A 23960-nucleotide genomic window follows, 5' to 3' on the forward strand; every position below is an offset into this window, starting at 1 on the left:
TTGCCACACAAACCAGGCTGCCACCATTAGGGAATTAGAGAAGCTGAGTACTGTATATGGATATCCTCATCAAATAGATAGTGATCAGGGGTCACATTTCAAAGGCGATGATGTGCAAGACTGGGTAAAAGAAAATGCCATTGAATGGAGCTCTCATCTCCCCTATAACCTGCAAGCAGCAGGGTTGGTAAAAAGGAAAATAAACTATTAAAGCAGCAGATTAAATTACTAATAGGTAAAACCACTTTGGCCCAGTGGACTAAAGTACTGCTCCAGTATTGTCTCTAATGCATTTGAATGATCAACCAGTAGGGCCTATCAGCCCATGAGCCAGGCTAGGGACCCCTGCTGAGACATCCAATACCATAAATCTATGAAAATCGTGGAAAACAGCCATGGCCCCACCTCTCACTGTGGATCAACATGCTATGCTGCTGAGAACACCAAGTCCCATCATGCCTGGCAGAGGTGTTTTTTGCGGAATTGCAGTGGATTGTCCCACTGGGTTGGGTGCGTTACTTCTCATTCCTGGGCGGGGGGGAACTACTCAATCTCATTGTCCTCATGCAAGCCAGATCTGTTGAAACACACTATACTTGGAATGGAAGACACAGCATTGAAAGAGGGGAGAAGGTGGGGGTTCTGGTCTGGTATATCCCGCCCCTACTCCATCTTCTTATGCCTGACAGTGATGCCACCCCTGGCCAACATATGTGGTACGAAACCACGTCAAATTCCTAAAGCTGCAGTTACATTAATACGCAAGGATCAGGGCACAGGTGTAATTCTTATAGAAGGGGAAGAACTTACCATACAAGTTCCTGCTAAATATCTGTCTTTTTCACCTTAGACTGTTGCTGCTCTTGTGGTGGCCAGTCAAGAGAGGGGCACCTGATGAAAATACTTTTCGACAGTGGGCCCACTCATATGCCCAGCAAAGGAATCAATCCAACTATTGGGTCTGCAGACAATCCCTCTGTAGCTCATCAGGATTGCCGTAGTGGATGTCACCACTCCAGAGAGAGGATTGAAAGGCCCTAAAGCAGTACATTAAGGAAGAACATGCTAGACCTAGTACTGTTAATTCATTTGGTATTACCAATACCGATCCAAAAACCTTGCCTGTCACACACAGTATCAATAACCCTGGGCATGGGTATTCTTTTTCTGTCAATCAAATTATACAGGCAGCACATCAAACCGCTGACCAGAAGGATCCTAAAAATACCACCATCAGAGCCATGGGTGGCTACCCTTAGATTTGGGATGGGTTGATGTAGCTTCTCCGGGTTATGGACATTTGAGTACTCAGCACCCCTATGATGGGAACAGAAAAATCACTCTAAACAGAACCAAACTAATTGCATCAGGGACATGGGATGGATATCACTGGAACTATGTAGTCATTCTGTTACATTAAAGGATAGTGACTAGTTTGGCACTGACTGGTTGCGCCATCCAGGTATTTATTGGGTAGCTCTGAATGGGACCCAGTGGTTGTGTGGCAGAAATCTTTGGCCATGGCTTCTACCTGGGTGGTTGGGCCACTGCACCCTGTGTTTTCCCTGGGCGTGGGGGAGAATCCATCCTATGGTGACAAAAATTGCCAACCTCCCTCTCCTCAAGACCAGGCGGGCACATTCTGTTTTCCACTGGTGTGATCATTTGGCCACTGTCTTTGTTCCCTCACTTGGCTTGGTGGATGTTATAGCACACGTAGAAGCCCTTACTACCTTCATCCAACAAGCCTTAAATGATAGCCAGTGAAGCCTGTCTTTACTGAACACTGAAATGTCTCTGATGAGAATAGCTGTGCTCCAAAATAGCATGGCCTTGGACATCATTACTGTCTCGGGAGAAGGCACTCGTGCCATTATCCAAACAGAATGTCATGTGTTCATAACGGATGAGTCTGCTAATGTATCATCTTTATTAAATCACATGAGGACATAAGTGAACACGCTGAATGATTCAACCTCTAGTCTAGGGGCTTAATAAATCAGGGAGTCGCATCATGGGGCTCTTGGTGGAAAAAAAGATTACTTATTTTGGGAAACATTATTCTACCTTGTTTTCTCTTGCATGTAGCTATACTGTCACTCTCATATCTGCCTCCAATGCAGCCAGATAGCCGCCAAACGAGCCACCTCTGTGCCGATGAAAGCCCTTGCTGACCGCTCAGGGTTCATTGTAGAAAAGGGGCCTGTAAGAACCAGCCACGAGGGCTGGAGTGTTGGAGGAGGTCATCAGGAGGATGTGACTGCCTGTTGACCTGAGCATTAGGCCCAGGCAATCAGAGGCTGCTCACCCCCTCCCCTGTCCTTGGAATGTACGTTCTGTCCAGTGTTCCCACAGTGCGAGCCATTTCAAGGACACAGCCTTGAGAGAGCAATGTGTTGTTGAGACCATCCGGACATGTATGTGACCGAACCCAGGTAAGGCCTCTACCTCAACTTTTAAGATTCTGGCAGACAGATGCAGAGATCTACTTTACTTTAGGCTGCCCAGGACAAGCCTTGTATGAAATACCCTTGCTTATGAAAACTACCACCTACCCATCTGGAGTGGTCTCCGTCTTTCTTCTTTGCCCTCTGTGTTTGGGGCCCGGTTTCAGATTTCACTGGGAACTCCTGAGGTTTGGAAACAACAGACTCCTTGAGGTGAAACTTATTCTCTGCTTGATACTGTTCCTATTTAGAATACTGGCTTTCTCCTTCTTGTGGAAAAATGGGAATTAAACAATACAAAATCTTTAAACTCTCCTTCCTATTAATGAGCAGACTCCTCATCAGGACAGACTTCAGTTCCCAAAAGAGAATGCAGAACAAAAATGCTGGCTGAATTTATTGTATGTAGATTAGAAAGTAGTCACCCAAGGGATATGCAGACTAACAGCCAAGTTGGCTTGTCTGCTCTCGTTCTCTCTGGTTTTGCACCTGCTCCTCCCTGAACAGGGACCCAGGGCCACGAGACAGAGTCTTCTGGGAGCAGAAGCAAAGTGAGAATCTGATGCTTGAAAGGATCAAATTCTTAATGAACCTTATCAAACTTATTTACAAGAAACATGAGCTGTGGTTCTTGGGGACTTGGTGAAGAGCTCTGACTTCGCTCAAGAATACTTTTGCTAAGAGAAGTAACTCATAGAAACCAGAGGAGATTTTCTATACAGAAAGTGTAATTTGGGGGAGGAGGTATGACCACATAAATGGACTCTTCAGGGCATAAATGGACTCTTCAGGGCATACCAGGTGTCAGAATTCCCAGGAGGTGTGGGAATACTGTGGTTTCCGCAGCTCTGCCTACTATGGCCTGGAAGTTATTTTTGTCCCTCTTTTGGATTTTCACGACAAATATTTCTAACTACAAGTATTTCTCTGATATCTAGTCCTCTCTGTCATTAGTAGTTATTCCTCCAAATCAAATGAACTCATCACTAAATAAATGTTCTTATTGGCCAAGTTCTGTGTCAGGTCTCACTGCTTTTAGGTTTATTGAGCACCTTACAACCGGTGTGGGCAAACTGAATGCCCTACCAAGCAATCCTCTGGCAAATATAATCGTTATAGCCCCGAGACTGTTTAATTCATTGTAACGGCACTGGGTTTTCCTCAGCCTGACTGACATTTTCTGTGAATTCTTGAGGTAATTAATTCAATCCTTTATTTGTTTTCCTTTTAACATTGAAAATATATAGATTAGTGAACTACAACAAAGGAGAGAGAATAGTACAATGATTATCAACATCTTTTGCCTGGATGAATCAATTGGTAATATTAATCAATTGTTAATGTGCTTTTGATTACCTTTCTCTCTATATAAATACGTATATTTTTTGATGAACTGCTTGAAAGTAAATTGCAGATATTATAACATTTCATTCATAAATATTTAGCATTGATCTCTTAAGAATAAAGATGTTTTGCTATTAAGAATAAAGCTGGTTTTGCCGACCACTACGTCATTACTGCACTCGAAGAATTTAATAAAAATCACATGATTCAATATATAGTTCTATTTCAAATTTCCCTACTTGCCCTAAAAATGTCATTCATAGTTTGTTTGTTTGTTTTTTAATTCCAGAATTCAGTCAAGTTTCAAGTTTTGCCTTTTGTCTTTTTTAATTTAGAAAAACTTCCTTCATCTTTTTATTTTGTTTATTTTCTATGTCAAAGACTTTCTTTTTGATAATCCAGGCTAGATATCTCGTAGAATGCTGTTGATTCTGGATTTGTCTGACTGTTTACTTATGATTAGAATTAAGTAAGGTCTTTGTTCGGAAGGAGTATTGCAAAGATGACCGTGGTGAATTAACTTACTGTCCCCAAAAAAGTCACTTCACTTTTCCTCCCCTTCCCCACATTCCTTACTGAAGGAGCATATTGCCTACACAAGCCTTAGAGTTTGGCCATGCGATTTGCTAAGGCCAGTGGGGTGTTAGCAGCTATGTCATGAGCAATTGGGCTTGTCCCCTTGTGCTTCTGACATTGACCTGAGAACAACATTTCCTGGATTTCAGAAAAATTGAGTGATAAATAGATGTAACCTCTATTGAAACCACAGCCTGGCCAAACCTTGACTAGATCAACAGAATCCCAGCCACTCTGCAGATGTGTAAGCAAAAACTTTATTTGTCGTCTGCCACTGAGATTCCGTGGTTAAATGTTACACAAGAGAGCTGAATGAGATGGCAAACATGTCTACTTTTTTCTTCTAATTGTGTAAAAAACACATAATGTGAGATCTACCCTCTTAAATTTTTAAGTGTGTAGTACAGTATTGTTAACTATATTCATAATGTTGTACAACAGATATCTAGAACATTTTATCTTGTATAACTGAAACTCTATACCCGATGAACAGCAACTCCTCATTTCCCCCTTCCTCCTGCCCTTGGCAACCACCATTCTACTTTCTGCTTCTATGAGTTTGGCTACTTTAGATACCTCATATAGGTGGAATAATGCAGTATTTGTCTTTCAGTGACTGGTTCATCTCACTTAGAATGATTTTCTCAAGGTTCATCCATGTTGTAGCATATAAAAGGACTTCCTACTTTTTTAAGGCTGAATAATATTCCATTGTAAGTATATATCATATTTTATTTACCCATTTATCCATAGATGGACACTGGGTTGCTTCCACATCTTGACTATTGTGAATAATGCTGCAATGAACAAGGAAGTACAAATATCTCTTCGAGATCCTATTTCCAATTCTTTTGAATAATTGCCCAGAAATGAGATCGCTGGATCATAGAGTAGTTGTGTTTTTAGTTATTTGAAGAAACTCTGTACTGTTTTTCATAGCAGCTGCACCATTTTATATTCCTACCAACAGTGCATAAGGGTTCCAGTATTTCCCTATCCTCACAAACACTTGTTATTTTCTGGGTTTTTTGTTTTTTGTGGTTTTTTGATAATGGTCATCCTAACAGGAATGAGGTGATAACTCGTTATTTAAGTTTTGATTTCCACTTCTCTGATGATTTGTAATATTGAGCATCTTTTCATATACCTGTTGTCCATTTGTAAGTCTTCTTTGGAGAAATCCCTATTCAAGTCCTTTGCCTATTTTTTAACGGTGTTATTTGGGTTTTTTTGCTGTTGAGTTGTAGAAGTTCTTTATATATTTTGAGTATTAACCCCTTATCAGATATGTGGTTCACAAATAAGTTCTCACATTTCATAGGTTGTCTTTTCCTTCTATTTATTGTTTCCTTTGCTGTGCAGAAGTTTTTAGTTTCACGTTGTACCATTTGTCCATTTTTACTTTTGTTGCCAGTGCTTTTGGTATTATATCCAAGAAATCATTGCCAAGATCAATGTTGTGAAGCATTTTCCCTGTGTTTTCTTGTAGGAGTTTTATTGTTTCAAGTCTTATGTATAAGTCTTTAATCCATTTCGAGTTGATTTTTGCATATGGTGTAAAATAAAGATCCAATTTAATAATTTTGCATGTAAATATTTGTTGAAGAAACTACCTTATGCCCATTGTGTAGTCTTGGCACCCTTGTCAAAGAACATCTGGCTGCATTTGCGTAGGTTTATTTGTGGGCTTTCTGTTCCATTCTGCTGGCTTATATGTCTACCTTTATGTCAATACCACACTCTTTTTATTACTGTAACTTTGTAATATGTTTAGAAGTCAGAAAATGTGAGGCCTCCAGCTTCCTTCTTTCTAAAAATTTTTTTGGCTAATAGAGGTCCCTTGTGGTTCCATATGAATTTGGGGATTGTTTTTTATATTTCTGCAAAAATTGTCATTGGATTTTTATAGGGATTGGTTGAATCTGTAGATTGCTTTGGATATTTGTTGTATGGACATTTTAACAGTATTTACTCCTCTCATCCATGAACATGGGATGTCTTTCCATTTATGCATATCTTCTTTAATTTCTTTCAGCAATGTTTTGTTGTTTTCAGTATATAAGGTTTACACCTTGGTTAAGTTTATTCCTGGGTGTTTTATTCTTTTTGATGTTATTGTAAATGGGATTCTTTTCTTAATTTTGTTTTTGGATTGTGCATTGTTAGTATGTAGAAATGCAACAGATTTTTGTATGTTAATTCTGTATCCTGCAACTTTGATGAATTTGTTTATTAGTTCTAACAGGTTTCTTTCTGTGTGTGAATTTTAAACATTTAAGATCATGTCATGTGCAAATAGAGATAATTTTACTTTTTCTTTTCTGATGTGGATGACTTTTATTTCTTTTTCTTGTCTAATCGCTCTAGAGAGGACTTCCTGTACTATGTTGAACAGAAGTGATCAGAGTAGACATCCTTGCCTTGTTCCTGATCTTAGAAGAAAAGCTTTCAGTTTTCCACAATTGAGTATGATGTTAGCTATGAGATTTTCATTTATGGCCTTTATTTTGATGAGATAATTTCCTTCTGTTTTTAGTTTGCTGAGTGTTTTTCTTATGAAATTGTGCTGAATTTTGTCAAATGCTTATTATGCATCTATTGAGATGATCATGTGATTGCATACTTCATCCTAGTAATGTTATGTATCACATTGATTTTTGTATATTGAAGCATCCTTGCAAGCCCAGAATAGATTCCACTTGGTGGTGGTGTATGGTCCTTATAATATGCTGTTCAATTTGATTTACTAGTATTTTGCTGAGGATTTTTGCATCTATATTCATCAAGGATGTTGGTCTGTAGTTTTATGGTAGTGTCTTTTTCTGGCTTTGATATCAAAGTAATGCTGTATTCATAAAACGAATTTGGAAGTGTTCCCTTATTCTTCAGTTTTGGGGAAGAGTTTGAGAAAGATTGATGATAATTCTTCAAATGTTTGATAGAATTCATCTATAAAGCGATCTGATCCTGAGCTTTTCTCTGTTGAGAGATTTTTGATTACTGATTCCATCTTCTTACTGGTTATAGGTCTGTTTTATTTTCTATTTCTTCATGATTCAGTCTTGGTAGGTTGCATATTTCTAAGAGTGTATCCATTTTTTCTAGGTTATCCAGTTTGTTGGTATCTAATTGTTCATAGCAGTTTCTCATAATCTTTTTTATTTTGACAGCATCAATTGTCATCTCTTCTCCCGTTTCTCATTTCATTTATTTGAGTGTTCTCTTTTTGTTCTATTTAGCATAAAGATTTGTCAATTTGTTTGATCTTCTCCAAAAGCCAACTCTTACTTTCATTGATTTTTCTATTCTCTATTTTATTTATTTCTTCTCTAGTCTTTATTATTTTCTTCCTTCTAATGACTTTGGGCTTAGTTTGGTCTTCTGCTTATAGTTTTTTGAGGTGTAAAATTAGGTTGTTTATTTGAGATCATTCTTTTTTAATGTAGTTACTTACCACAATAAACTTCCCTCTTAGAACTGCTTTTACTACATACATCTCATAAGTTTTGGTATGTTCTCTTTTTGTTTTCATTTGTCTTAAAATATTTTCTAAGTCCCCTTTCTATTTCTTCTTTGACAAACTGCTTGCTTAAAAGTGTGTTGCTTAATTTCTATATGTTTGTGAATTTTCAGTTTTCCTCTTGTAATTGATTTCCAGTTTCATTCCTTTTTATTCCAAATATATTTCATAGTGTCTGGAGATTATGCTTGGTATGATTTCAATCCTTTAAAATATGTTAAGACTTATTTTATGACCTATCTTATGATCTATCCTGGAGAATGTTTGATGTGCACTTGAGAAGAATGGGTATTCTACTGCTATTGGATGGAATGTTCTGTATATCCATTTGGTCTATAGTGTTGTTTAAGTCCTCTGTTTTGTTATTGATCTTATGTCTGGATGTTCTATTTATTATTAAAAGTGGGGTGTTGAAATCTCCTACCGTTATTTTGTTGCTGTCTTTCTCTTTAGTTCTTTTAACGTTTGTCTCATATATTTGGGTGCTCTTATCTTGATTCCATATGTATTTATAGCTGCTATATCTCCCTGGTGAATTCACCCTTTTGTCATTATATAATGTCTTTCTTTGTCTCTTGTGACAGTTTTTGACTTAAAGTCTATTTTGTTGATATTCTCGTTTGTTACATGCATCATTTTCCTGAGTTCACTGAGCATTTTTATGATGGGTATTTTGAATTATTTGTCAGGTAATCCGTATAACTCTCTTTCTTTCTTTTTTTTTTTTTAAATATTGGCACCTGAGCTAACATCTGTTGCCAATCTTTTTTTTCCTTCTTCTTCTTCTTCCTCTTCCTCTTCCTCTTCTTCTTCTTCTCCCCAAAGCCCCCCAGTACTTAGCTGTACATTCTAGTTGCAGCTCCTTCTGGCCCTGCTATGTGGGATGCCGTCTCAGCATGGCTTGATGAGCAGTGCTAAATCCATGCCCAGAATCCGAAATGGTGAAACCTGGGCTGCTGCAGCAGAGTGCGCAAACTTCACTACTCAGCCACGGGGCTGCCCTGTATAACTCTCTTTGTGATCATTTTCTGCAGATTTGTTTTGTTCCTTTGACTGGGCTATGTTTTCCTGTTTCTCCATGTACCTTGTGCCTTTGTGTTGTGATCTATGCATTTGGAAAAACAGTCACTTCTCCTGGCCTTTACGGGCTGGCTTTGTATAGGGAAAGACCTTCACCAGTCAGCCTGGCTAGAGATTCTGGGGGCCTCTCAAACCTTTTCTGTGGATGTGTCCTCTCTGGACTTGTGCATGTAAGTCTCCAGTTGGAGAGGGTTTTGCCATTATCTTTTTTCCAGGAGTTTGTAGTTTCTTGCCTTCCTTGGTTCCTCTCTGTGGTACTGCAGACTTTCTGGAGTTGCTGTAAGCTGCACAGTTCTCTTTTGTTGTCAGTGGCCCCCAGGCATGTAGAGTGTACTAGATCTTGTCAGTATTCTGAGACAGAATCAAGACCCATGGACAGCCCCCCAAAATGCCAGAATGTTGGATGCCTGCTCCACTCTTTCCCTCCAAGCAGAAGCCAGAAGTTGGGAGTTTTCACCAACTTGTTCCACCTTGAGCTAGGGGGAGGGACTATACCAAGCGGGTGTGTGTTAGTCCAAACCATTGCCTTTGTTCTCAGTGGCACCCAGCCTGAAACCCTTTACTGTCAGTGCTTAGATTTAAGACAGAAAGAAACCAGTCCCTTGCGAAGCCCCCTGGAAAGTCTGAACATCGGACATGCGTTTCAGTCTTTGCTTTCTCTCCCTGAGGAGATGCTGGGAGCTGGAAGTTTTCTCTAATTGAGCTAACTGAGCTAGGGGAGAGACTACGGTAACTAAGTGCCACGGATGTTCCTACTGGCTTTGATGTGGCTGATTCATGCTTTCTTAGTATGTAGGAGCCTCTTAAGTGGTTTCTAGATTTCTCAAAAAGGGAATTGGTCCATGTATTGTTTAATCTGCTTCTGTCAGAGGAAGGAAGATCTGAATCTTTCTGTTCTGCCATCCTGCTAAGGTCACTCCTTTCTGATTACTATTTATATGACATGGTATCAGGCTTCTCACTATTGGTGGCACCAAGTTTAATCATTTGATACAGGTAATGATCAATAGATTTCTACATTATGAAGAGATATTTTCTATTTTATAAATGTTAAGTCATCTGTAGGGTGATATTTTGAGATTGTGTGAACATCCTCTTTCTTAAAAACCTTTCATTCAGTTGTGCTAGCATTTGTTGATGGTCCTTACCTGAACCAATTATTATTTTAGGGCTCTGCTATGACCTGAATGTTTATATTCTACCTACATCATATGTTGAATCCCTAATTTCCAATGTGATGGTATTTGGAGACGGGACCTTTGCGAGATAATTAGGTCATAAGGGTGAGGCCCCCATGATGGGATTAATGGCCTTATAAAAGGAGGAAGAGTTCAAGCTGGCCTGGTGGCGTAGTGATTAAGTTTGCAAGCTCCACTTGGGTGGTCCGAGGTTCACAGGTTTGGATCCCTGGTGTGGACCTGGGCACTGCTCATCAAGCCATGCTGTGGTGGCATGCCATATACAAAATAGAGGAAGATGGGCACAGATGTTAGCTCAGAGCTAATCTTCCTCAGCAAAAAAGAGGAATATTGGTAACAGAAGTTAACTCAGGGTCAATCTTCCTTGCAAAAAAAAAAAAAAAAAAAAGGGCCAGCTTGGTGGCGTGGAGGTTAAGTTCATGCTCTGCTTCAGCAGCCCAGGGTTCACAGGTTCATATCTCAAGTGTGGACCTCCCCCTGCTCATCAAGTCACACTGTGGTGGCATCCCACATAAAATAGAGGAACATTGGCACAGATGTTAGCTCAGCAGCAAACTTCCTCAAGCAAAAAGAGAAAGATTGGCAACAGATGTTGGCTCAGGGCCAATCTTCTTCACCAAGAAAAAAAGAGGAAGAGACAGGAGATCTCTCTCTGTGTGCATGTACCAAGGAAAGGCCACATCAGGACATAATCAGAAGGAAGGCCCTCACCAAGGACCCAACCATGTGACATCCTGATTTTGGACTTCCAGAACCATGAGAAATAAGTGTCTGTTGTTTATGTCACCCAGTCTATGATATTTATTATAGCAGCCTGAAATCACTAAGATAGGCTCTGACTCTCCATCTTACAATGTCCTCTGTAGGTCTTAAAAATGATAATAAGGCTTATGTAATTTATCCTTCTGATTCCTCAAATAAGGAGAGATTAGATTTATGTATATGTTTATTCACTCTGGGGAAAAGAAACTACCTCTATCAGGAAGATGAAATGACCTCGAATATAATTAATTTTCCTGTGTTTTCCTGGGGTTGGGTCTCTGAGTCTTGATTCCTGGATGGAGAAGGGGGCTGTGGAGCTGTGGTAATGTTTTCAGAATGATTCCAGGATATTTTCACTCTAACCCTTAGCTGAGTTCACATATTGGTATGTTTAGTAAAAGGAGGGTTATTGCTTAAAGACAACTTAATAAGTTCAAAAATAGAGTATTGGTTAAATTATGATACATTCATAGGTAGGAATACTATGCAGCCATTAAAAGAAATTTTGTAAATAAACATTTAATAACATTGAAAGAAGCCTGTATTGTATTATATTAAACCAGTATATCCTTGAATAATATATATTATGTAAAATGTGTATGTGTCCAGTGAAGTTATATTATACAAGATTAAGTCATTTACATAAAATTATGCTTAGAAGTACTTTAATTCACCCATGAAGAATAATACACATGGTTTTACGTATACACAAACCACTTAGTAATTCTTATACATTCTGAAAAATTTGAGAATCATTGGATTAGACTAAAGGAAAGAATTAAAGGAAAGGTCTATATGTAGATGTTTGGGAATTTAAATAATCTTGTCTTTAAAATAACTATCAGATATCTAGAAGTGAATGGGAGATGGGTGAGGAGAGAATGATGAAGTGTGTCTGCTTATCATTAAGCAACATTCCCCTCTTTTTATTACTAAGCTTCTAAACATTAATTCAACTAAATAAAATGGTTTGCTGATGCGAGAATTTAATGAAGTAGTGAAGATTCATCTTGGGGAAGGCTGTAGATAGTTAGGTCCTAAAATCTGTGCACAAGTTAAATGCGTGAATGATTCAATTCACAGAATGCTGGTGTGTGTGTGTGTGTGTGTTAAACCCTGGGAAAATGTACTGAAATTACTAACAATGATTAATTATCTTTAGTCATCTTTGAGTCATTTTATATGCTTTGCATATTTTTAATAGTATTTTCTACATTGAACATTTATTACTATGTTGATTCTTTGTGTTTCATGTGTGTGTGTGTACATATATCTATATCTATCTCTCTCTATATATATTTAATAGACTTTATTTTTTGGAACAGTTTTAGGTTCACACCAAAAGTGCATGGAAGGTACAAGAGATTTCCCATATAACCCTGTGTGTCCATTCATGCGTAGTCTACCCCCTTATCAATATTCCTTAGCAGAGTGGTACATTTGTTACAATCGATGAACTTGTTTAAACATGTTATTATCACTCAAAGTTCATGGTTTGTTGTTAAACATTTTTTTTAAAAAACCCAATGACTACGATTTCTTTTTATTTTTTTTTCAAATCAAAGTTTCAGTCCTGAGTGAGTTTAGGCAGTCAATAGGCCTTCAGACAAAAATAAATTTTCTCCTGTTGGCTCCCAAGAAGAAGATTTGTGGGTCATGTATTCACAGGCTGTGGGCAGGCTGCCTTGGGTAAAGGGCAGGACAACCCAGGTTGTGGCCACCCTGTGGGTCTTCAGTGATGGCTCTCCTCATCTGTGGCAGTACTTGAGGAAAACACCAAAGACGGTGGTGTTTTCTCCTCTCCAAGCTGACTGTAAATTAATGCTTTCACTATAGCTGAATCAGGAGCTTCTGAGCTCAGATCTAGATTCCCCAAGGTATGTCAAATGCAATATAATTTATCAGGATTTCCAGAATTAACTTTCAACTGGTTGTTATTAAAATAAATACCCCAGTTTCTGGTCCAACTTGTGGGTTGTTTCTTCAAAGTAAAGATCCTGCTTCCTTTTCTACCCTGGCATTATAATTGCAATGATTTTCAACATACATTCAAAAGGTGCATATGGATATAAAATAATATAATGAAGTAATAAAACAATTTTGGGGGACAATAACAGTATTGAGAATCCTTTCTGTAGATGGAAAATAAGCCATAATTTAAACTCAATGAGAACATGGATTAGATTACAAATAATTGTTAGAAACAATAAATAACGTTGATTGGACGCCAATTATGCACCTGACGCTATGTTAGATGCTTTACGTCTCAAGTAATCCTTTCATTAATCCTGTGCAGTAGGGAACTTTTCTTATCCCCGTTTCACAGATGAGGAAGCTGGGGCTGAGAGAGTTTAGGTGACTTGGCCAAGGCTATTAAGCTGAGAAATCATAAAGTTCATTCTCTTTCTGTTAGTTCTTGAGATAAACTCTTGCATTTTTAGAGAACAAGAAGGACTTGAGGAAATATCAGCATTTGGGGAATTATTTTAATGAAGAGGTGAAACAATGAAAGCCTCTTTGAATATACTAAATACAAAATGAAGAAAACGCCAAGATGGCAGCAAAGAAAGGGGTCAGAAAATGAACTGGAAGTGAGAACAGGATAAACAGAGGACAACAGCATGTTCTTGGGAATAGGACAGGACAGAGCATGAAGGGGAGTTCAAGAAATGCTTACGAAACAGAAGCGAGGGGCAGCCAGAGTGTTATTTAAGGAGGCCGATGATGGAGAGCAGGGAGAAGCTACATAAAATCTAAATTGGTGGTTACAAGAGAATTTATTGATGGAAGTAAAATCTTAAATTGCACGCTTAATGTCAATCTAGTTTACAGTTTTAGGTAATGTAAACTAAGGGTGACAAATTCGGAACAGATGGCAAGAAGCAAGTTTTACAGAGAGCAAATCGCAAATGCCTGTGGAACGGACACCCTGCAGGAACGGCGCTCAAATTCCCTTCCAGGGGACTTCACAGCCCTCATCAGTGATTTACATGTGCAGTCATGGTGGAAAGGACCCGCTAACAAAGTTTACTCCAGTCTCCAGCAAGGAGAGTCTGTTCACTCGTTTGGCGTGATTTGCTGATTGCGTTTTAGGGGAAGCGCAGGAGTCTCCTGATAGGAACATTGTGGCAATGACTTTGAAAAAACAGATGTACTGTGACAATCTAATGGCAAATTCCTTTCCTCAATTTTCTCTCCAAATGTTTGTGTCTGCTTTGGATAACCGTTCGGAAATGTTTAGGCAAGCGCTGTGTCGTGCACACAGTGTTGGGTAACCCACTGTTTGACTGAAATAGGAACTGGAGGGAGATCAGATTTGGAAGTTTTCTCCTCTCACCACAGTTCACATCAAAATTTTAAGGTAACCGTCTGCTTTATAAGACTGAAAGATTTTTTTGATGGTGGGATACAGCACGATGATGCTCGGATAGATGAAAGGCAGAAGACTGTGTAATTTATAGCTCCACAGGAGAGAAGGCCACCACACAGACATACAGGGGGTTTACCTGGGGACAGGGTAACAGCAAGTTGGAACTGTAGGAGGTGGCTGATGTGCGGCAAGTCAGGTGGGGATGGCTGTGTTTCCCGGGCTTCTTGAGGATTGGCTATTTTGAATATTCCTTGGAGTCTGGGACACATATGCTGTCCCTAGATCTTTGGTACAACTGGCCCTGGGGAGATTTGGGTCTTTGCCTAGTGGTCTTGGAGAGTGGGAGTCTGACAAGGGAAATGGTTGGGTGGAGCTTAGCAAATTGCTGAAAAACAAAAGGAAATTGAGAGCTGTTAGCCACGACTTCAACACGGAGTCAAGATAGCATCTGTGAAACATTATATTGCACTGTTATGGCTATTGAAGTGTTGGCACTTGAACCTGCAGGAACTGCCATTTTCCTAAGCTCTTTCTGCCTTTGAATTCTACACATATGTGGGAGCATCGAGACCTTGGGTGCTAAAGGAGGTATTTACATTCTTTTCTCTTTTGGATTCCAAACTTTTTCCAACTGCTCCTTTTTTATCTGTAATACCTCATTCTTTCAGTCTACCAGGGCACACATTGGTTTTTGAATTGTTCGCCTATCCCTCTTTCTGTAGATGCTTGCCTCTTCTTCTTCAATGTGCCTATGCCTTTCCATTCCTATGGCTGCCATCTTAGCTCAGGCTTATATTCTTTCATAATTAGTTTAACAGCTCTTTAAGCCAGTTTCCTTCCTCCAATCCAGGAGTCAGCCAACTATGACCTACAGGACAAATCCAGGTCATTGCTTGTTTTGGAAAATAAAGTTTTATTGGAACATGGCCATACTCATTTATTTATGTATATTTAATGCTGATTTATGTTATAAGGGCAGAGTAGAGTAGTTGCAACAGACTCTATGGCCTGCAAAATTGAAAATATTTACTATCTTCCCTTTATGGAAAAAGTTTGTTAACTCCTGTGTCTAGTAGAAGATACTAAATATCCGTTCAAAATTCTGAGTATGTCTATCTAAGAGGCAAGGGGAGAAGAGGAAGAAACTGACATTTGTTGAGCATTCCATGCAAATTCTGAGCTGAGCACTTTGCATAAGTTAAGCCCAGGTCTATAAACTCAGCAGTGTAAGAAATGTAACTTCACTCATTTTTTTCTGAAACTTACTGTAATTTCTGTTATGAAATACCATCTTTTGGATGTCAGAAACTTAATCTCAGTTGATTCAGTCTTCTCCTCTCTTCCTTCCCTGGGATTTTATCTGTGCTCTAGGTGAGGGGAAGTGTTCAGTGCCAAGATGTTGGACAGGTTGTGCTGCATCTGGTCACTGTCCTCAACCTCACTCCTGCCAGGTAATTGTCACTCACTCATGAAGGTCTTGCTACAGTTGCTTCCTGATCCCATTCTGAAGGCCCCTTTGGATATGCCTCTCTTTGTATCTTCTCTGACGCTCTGGGATTTACAGAAAATGTAATGTATCTCTACCTGGTGCTGGGGTTGCAGAACGTTCAAGAGGTTGTGGGAGACTTCATCTGCTTCCATGTCACTGTAAGTACTTGCGATGCTTCTACTGCTTCTTGGCCACACTGAGTCACAGGAACTTAGTGAGGCTGTGTAAGGCCTTTTCTGCTCTGGACACACTTCTCAGCCATTTCTCCACAGGAGTCTTCTTGCTGCCTGAGAAAGGGGGCACAGGCCTCTGCTGGTCTCAAATCCCATAAGCCTGTTTTTCTCTCCATTCTTTCCAGAGCTCAGCCTTGGATGGGTCCCTGTAAAAGGCTCTACTTTCCAAGCACTGCCGCAACTAGCCCATCTGTGTCCCCCTCTAGCTCTCCTCCATCATCCAACCTGGACATGTGTCTAATCAGGAGTTGAGGCCTTTGAGGTGGGGAAAAGGAAAGTTTGCTCCTACTTCTTTGTATGATGTCTTTCAATGCCTTGTAGAACTTTAGACTCCTAAAACTCAAAACCCAAGAGTAGACTCTTGTTTTGCTCTCTCATGTCTTCCTTGAGGCAATGAACACCTAGTTGATGAGAGTTTAAAGTACTACAGGGAAAATCCATGAGTTAATATCTCATAATCTCCTCCCTTTTTCCCCCACACCATACACACACATTCTCTCATTTGACTTTTAATGTATCACTGACCGATAGAGATTTCTGCTTCTGTTATATAGATGAGGAAATAGATTCGGATGAGTTAAGTGGTTGAGAAGAACATAAATTCAGGTCTGATGGTCCCATTGAGTGTTCTTCCCTTTGTGTGGAACTGTAGCATGAATGTTACACTGAAGTTCAACTCTAATATCTCTGTTCTACTCTCTACTCTGTTTAAAGTCTACTCTGTAGATTACTCATCTTACCGCTCCCTTTGGTTGTAATGATTTTATAGCTTATTGGACTCTATGTGTTATGAAATTGCAAGTTAAAAATGTAAACTAATCAACCATACATTTTCATTTGTTCATTTACTCATGGAACAAATATTCATTGACCCATTGAGTGCAAAGCAGTGTGTTAAGCACTGTGGCTCTAGGACGTGGATCATAACCATAGGGATGTATAATGCTGGAAGGAATTAAGACATTCAAATAGCCTTCACTTACACAAGATACACTGCTAATAGAGTTAAATCAACATGCAAGAATTTTTTTTTTGGAGAAAGATTGGCCCTGAGCTAACACCTGTTGCGAATATTCCTCTTTTTGCTTGAGGAAGATGGTCTCTGAGCTAACATCTGTGCCAATCTTCCTCTACTTTATATATGGAGTGCCATGACAGCATGGTTTGATGAGCACTATGTAGGTCCACACCCGGGATCCGAACCCTTGAACCCTGGGCCACTGAACTAGAGCACGCAAACTTAACCACTACACCATAGGGCCAGCCCTCACAACATGCAAGAAATCTTCTGTGGTTCCACAGAAGAATATTTAACTTTTCCTGGGGCAATCAGAGAAGGCTTTGTAGAAGAGGCAACTGAGTTGAGTCTTAAAAGATGTGTAGAAGTTCGAATGTGTGAGTAAAGTATGGAAGAGCTTTCCAGCTTCAAGATACTGCCTAAGCAGAGACACCAAGTAAAAGAACATGGTCTATTCTTGGTATTTGGGTTGGCAAATAGATTGGTGTGTCAAATCACATAATGAACTGAGGGATGTAGTAGGATACAGGCCTCTAAATATAAATTGAGATGTGAACATGAAGAACTTTTAATGTTTCGCTAAGAAGTATGAGCATTATTCCTGGGTAATAGGAAATCACCGATTACTTGTAAAGAGAGGAGTGCCATTGTCCAAACTGAAATCAAATATTTGGTAATTTTGGCATGTGATTTGTAGGGAGAGAGAAGCAAGTGCAAATCTTTGGTTAAAATTCACCATTATAATTGCTTGTATAGTCAAGTTCATTGTCCACATTATTCATCTTCTCAGCTAACGTGGGCAAAAGAAAGCTGACTTGTGGTTGTGAGACTGTGATGAAGTAGAGATCTTGACTTTTGCCTGTTTAGATGTCCTCTGTAGACTCTGTGCTCATTAGTCCAGAGGTGTTAGTTCTTCAGTTCCTTTTATAAGTGTTTTGTTATTTTGTCATTGGATAATAATGGGTGTGTCAGAGTAAATATGTCTCAACTGTCTGAGAAATGCTTTCCTGCCATAGAATATAGTCACATAATTTTTGAGATGATATATACTTTTCTTGTGAAGCCTAAGCTTGTTAGCAAGGTCTGATCTTTGACTATTTTTTTTTTTCTCAGGTAAAGGATGGAACACATCCTGTTAACTCCTAATTTGCTCTTCCAGGCAAGACTTTTCAAAACCTTCTGTCATGTTGAGTATACAGCTCAGGAATAGTCGAATAGTTACAAATGGTCAATTTGTTTCATTGTAGAAGTAATATAGGGAAAAAGAAGAGGAGATTAAGTGCAAAAATGATCAATTTCCACCTCTAAACTCAACATTTGAAGTCAGAAGGAGTATATTTCCTTATGCTCAACTGTGTAAGACATTTGGATTTACTTATTGATTCATTTGACTGACTGGTTTATCAAGAAAAACATTAGCCATATGCTGGATTGGAAGGTAAAGTGATGAGGGATTATAAAGCTCAAGCCAAAGGACAGACAATTGAACCTCAAAATCAAAGTTGAACTGTGTACGGCAGATGTAAGCTCATCAGCCAAATTTTTTCCCCAAATCTAATTGATATAAAGTTCAGTACTAGGTGCTATGGAGGATACAAAATATGTCAAACAAGGTATACACAATTGAAAGAAAAAACTGTCCAGTAAATGTTCATTAATCACATAAGTAGTAACCGACAGTAGACATAATACTGTATTTAAGAGGTCAGAAAAGGAGAGCGTTTTATGGACTTGGTTGGTCAGGGAATGTCTGTGAAGGAGGTAGTAGGACTTGGCGAGTGTTGACATGACATCCACCACTTTGCTCCCAGGTCTTATCAATCATAAACAATTTCAACCCATTGAAACTTCTTTTTGGACAGTGATCCGAGGTAGTTAAAAATATAAGAAATATTTTGTTCTGTACTGAGTTCTACTCTGATTAGTTACTAAATGAAGACAATTTCCCATAAGTTCTTCTAGAGATGAGAAAATTAGTTATGGGTGAGCATAGTCCATTAATTATTTCATGTACCTGAGGACCTCCAGGGAATGTCATCGCTTCACAACGTAGTCCCAGAGTGTTAAATTTTGCATTTGATTCCCTGCATTTGCTGAAGATGAGCAGAATTGGATGACTCCCTGTTGACTAGGCATCTGAAGCAGCTACTATGCATTGTTTATTTCCCCAGAGAGCAAGAACTCTATAACATCCTTCTTTTAGTCAAATTATGCTTCTTTCTCCCCAAAGATTTTCACATGCAAGTAGAGTGGATAAACTGTAGGAGTTCGTAGTGACAGGCCTCTAGGAATAGAGAAATACCGCTTTATTGCTTTAAAGATTATTTTTAATTATGGGCTATTTTGAACATGCAGGAAAGCATAGAAAATAATGTAACAAAAAGACCATACACTCTTGACCTTGATTTGATAGATGTTAACGTTTTGCCATATTCTTCTTGCTTCAGATCTCTCTCTCTCCCTCCTTTTAAAGAGAGAGAATGATTATCAATACAGCTAATGCTTCCCTCCTGCATCACTTCCTCCGTCCTGTCTCCAGAAGTGGTTGCTATTCTAAAGTTGGACTGTATCATTTCCATGAATACGTAAATTTTTAATGCCTGTGTTGATATCAAGAAACAGAATATACTGGCATTTATGTGTTTTATGATTTTACATAAATGATATCAGAGGGTATGTATCCCTGGACCTTTCTTTTTACACTCGGCAATTATGTCTTTGCGACTTAACCCTATTGATGCATGTAAATCTAGGATACTCATTTTAACTGTTGTATAGTATTTCATTGTCTGAGTCAGTCATGGTTTGTTTAGACTCTTTCCTTTTGTTTTCTATCACTAAGGCCGCTTTTGCACATGTGCATACTTCTTTGGGGAGAATACTTGAAAGTGGAATTGCTATGTCATGGCTTAGTGTAGGCTCTATTGCTGAAAGTCAGCAAATTTGTCATATCTCTAAGACAGAAGTTTATGTCTTGCTCATGTAACAACCCAGAACAAGTGCTTATGTCGGTGGGTGGTTCTCCTCAGTGAAGGAACTCAGGGACTTAGGCTTCTTCCACTGGTGTCTCCAACTTCCCCTGGGCTCCTCATGGACTACGTGCTGCTGGGAAGAGTGGAAAGACCATGCAGGAGGCACATTCACCCGCCTAAAAGCTCTAGGTTGGAATTGGCACAAACCGCTTCTACTCTTCCCAGAGGGATCACTGATTCGTTGTTTACATATACTCCATGAGCGATATTCTTAGTGTGGAAATCACTCAGAGTAGGAGTTGTCTTTAGCCCTTTACCCTGGAAAACTTTCAGGTCTGCTTCCACACTCTGACCTGGATTATTATGGATGATAAAATTGCCCTAGATTTTCTCCTTGTGGGACAAGGTGGAGTCTGTGCAATAACAAATACATTCCACTCTACCTGGATTAATATCTCAGGCCAAATAGAGAGTCATACCAAAACATAAGGAGAAATGAACCTTGCTTCCTAAGGTAGGCCCTGATAGTTTGCGGTCCTTTTCAGTTGGTTGAGTCTGGACTGGAGGTAGCTGAAATCAATACGGCAGGTCATCCTCATCTTACCTTAATGAAATACCGCATGCGGCAAATTGACACATTTAGTCCTAGCCTCAGTTGGTATGATTTATCAGTGACTGACTGAGTGGTGTACTCAGAAAAATTTGCCAAAAGCCAAGGTCTTTTAGAAATAAGGAGTGGATATTGTTGGAAGTCAATTCTCTATGGGTCTCTGACATTTCTGCACAACTGCAAGCAGAGGCATTGATTACCTTTTTCTAGACCATCTTGACTATATTTTCCTCATGATCATGATTATCTACCTTGAGCAAAGAGCAGTCATGCTTATTGTCTGTTATAAAAGAATTAAATTTCCTAAGCTCAGGGTTCCTCTACCGTAACTCAACCCACTGCTTGTGCAGGTGTCATCTGGCACAAGAAAATGCTGATACTCTGGCTACTGTCATTTCTGTGAGTAATGAAGTCCTTTGTCTCTGATCCAGGAGTCTAATATGTTCTGCTAGCATTCGTGATACTGTGGCAGGCTAACTTATTTGCTTACAAGTAGGGTAAAAACTTCAGCTTCTTCAAAATTCTTACCAATGAGAAAATAAAGTTAACACAATTTGGGTGATCTTGGGCAAGGCACCTAACAACTGTGGTTCTGTTATTCTATATATTTTATAAGTAAAAGGATTTGAGTTAAACTAGATTACTGTTAAGACCCTTGAGAGTTCAAAGAGCTATGATTCTACGATTCTATGGGACAAAGTCCTAGTCCCTTGCTCAGCATAAGCCCACTGGAATGGGCATTCGAGATACCCTTGTTGATGCCAGTCAACATCTTTGGCTACTTCTCCACTTCATACTTTATTCTCCTCTGTCTTGATACCTTATGCCTTCATTTCTAAGGCAATAAGTAAATGGTTAATTCCTCAGAGGCAGTTTGAGAAACCATTATTTTAAAAAGGACAGTTCCATAGTTGAAGACATAAAAGGCACTTTAAATCTCTAATCTCTAATTTGGTGGTGATGTAAGGGAAGTCTGTGTTTTGTATGGCCTCTCTTTCAGCAGACAGCAAATCCATGCAGTTCTGCCCATCTTGGCTTGTCTGAGCAGCATCAAGGCAGTAGGAGTCTGCATTTTATTGTTCGCCAAATAGAGAGGTTAGGAAGCTAAGCAAAGGGCACTAACTCAAGAGACCTAAGTTTGGGTGCCCTTATTTGTTCTGAATATCAAATCAGTTGTCTTTCTTGTTGTTGAAGGTTTTGCACTGGCGAACTTGGTTGCTAGTGATATTTTTCCACGTGGGACTCTGTAAGGCTCGACTGAAGGGTGGAGGGCAGTGAGAGAGGCCCGAGAGAGCTGGGTTTCGCAGCGTCCTAAGGCATGACTGTGACTGAGCCGTTTGTTCTTTGCACCTCAAATTGTTCTTTAACTCAAATTCTATTGTTCATATACATGATGGGAGGTGAGGGTCAAATGTTGGTGCGAACTTGATTGACAGGACAGAGGCACAAGCCCGGAGGGGAGAGAGAAACACTGCAGGGAGAAGCCACTGCTCACGCAGAGGCAGTCCCAGTGCTCTGGAGCTTGCTTGCCTCGCTCACTTCTCTAATCAGTATATTCAAGCCCTAGACCTCAGGGCCTGCGAATCAACACACTTGCTTATTTACTGCTCCTGTGCTGGAACACTGAGCAGCACTGACTGTACAGCTACCTTTTCTATCTCTAAGGCCAGTGCTAGGAGGAAACTCTTGTCATTCCTGGTCCTGAAGTCTTTCACACCAGAGAATTACATGCATATTTTCTAACGTAAGATGCTGCACAATCCTCATAAACTCTGTGACTCTCTTAAATATTCTCAAAGTGCTGCTGCTACATTTGCACACACTACTTTTTCCCCTCTGAGGGGCATTTTCTTCTGTGTTTTTCAGGCCTGCAATTCCTAACTTAAAAAAAGAGTAAGATCAATTATCAAGGGAACTTGCTTTTTTGTTATTAAGATCCTGAGCCACAAGAGGGTCTGATTAAATTAACCGCAAGTTTCAGAGCACAAGCAGTACCCTGTTTAATCTTCAATTTTCTTATTCATACAGGAGTGATAGCAACACTTTCTCGCTTCCTATTACATCAGGCTCCCTTTGCATGGGAGACACTTCCTGTTGCTAGCTCTGAAAAGACATGTGTCTCATAAATGGGAGTCAGAATAGATCAGTGTTATATATCTTTGAGGACATTTGTTACCTATAAAATAATGTATGAGAGAGAGGAGGAATATATTCTAGGTAGAAGCAAATATTTCATATTTTTACAATCACATTTTCTCAGAAATATAGCGTATCCAAATATTCAACACATGAAAAGGGAGCATTTTGTCTGCTCCTTTTTTTCTTCCCTCCTCACTTGACTGTGTTTTTCCTTACCTGTCTTATCTTTTCATTTTAGTTCTGTGCTTCACCTTGTCCTCCCCTCTTATCCCCTACTCTCTGAATTTATTAATCAGGTAATCCATCTTTACCATGTAGGCAGTGCCATCATCACAAATCCTGCAGTTTCTCAGACTGACTATAAAGTAAACCTTTTTGAGAAACCTCGGAATGGTGACTGGTTGCATAAAGTAGATTATGCTGTCTGGAGTACCCTGGAAATTGTTGTATTCCACTTATTACCTGTCTTTGAAATGAAAATATCAAGATAGTTTATCTTCGAAATGCTCCCCTCCAGACTATGAGGTTGAAAACTTAATAGTATCATGAATTCAGTTTAAAACAACAATCTATTCATTCAAGATACTCTCTCTCCAATACCATACCTTGGAAATGTCCTCAGTAACACTATATATTTTAGTATTGTTTTTATTACCCTAATTTATTGAGGCCAAAAATGTAGTTGGGGCTGGGAGGGGCAGGAAGGCAGGGAAAGAGGGAGAGAAAAAGAGAGAGAGAGAAGGGGATTACCTTTTTAATGGGGTTATAATCTAAAGTCTTCCTGAAGATGGAAGCATTTCAGAAATGTGATTTGCTCTGTAGTTTTGGTCTTTGTCTTTTTCAAATACATGCTACCTTAGTGAAAGAGTCATCTATTACTTTGATGATTCCACTTGATATTCTCTAACAGTAAGACTTAAAGATAGATAAATTTAAGGCTGCTCACTTATTTCTTTCCCCTCAGAGGACTGGTCAGAATTGCAAGCAAAAGTTGAGTCTATTTCTCACAGCCGTCTCTGTATATACACCGGTGGTTCTTACCTGGGGGCGATTCCCTCTCACTTTCAAGGGGTATTTGGCAATGTCTGGTGACATTTTTGATTGTCACAGCTGTGTGCAGGGGGCTGTTACTGGCACCTAATTAGTAGAGAATGGAGATGCTACGAAACATCCTGCATTGTACATTATAGCTCCCACAACA

Source organism: Equus asinus, chromosome 11 (genome assembly GCF_041296235.1).
Source record: "Equus asinus isolate D_3611 breed Donkey chromosome 11, EquAss-T2T_v2, whole genome shotgun sequence".
NCBI lineage: Eukaryota > Metazoa > Chordata > Mammalia > Perissodactyla > Equidae > Equus > Equus asinus.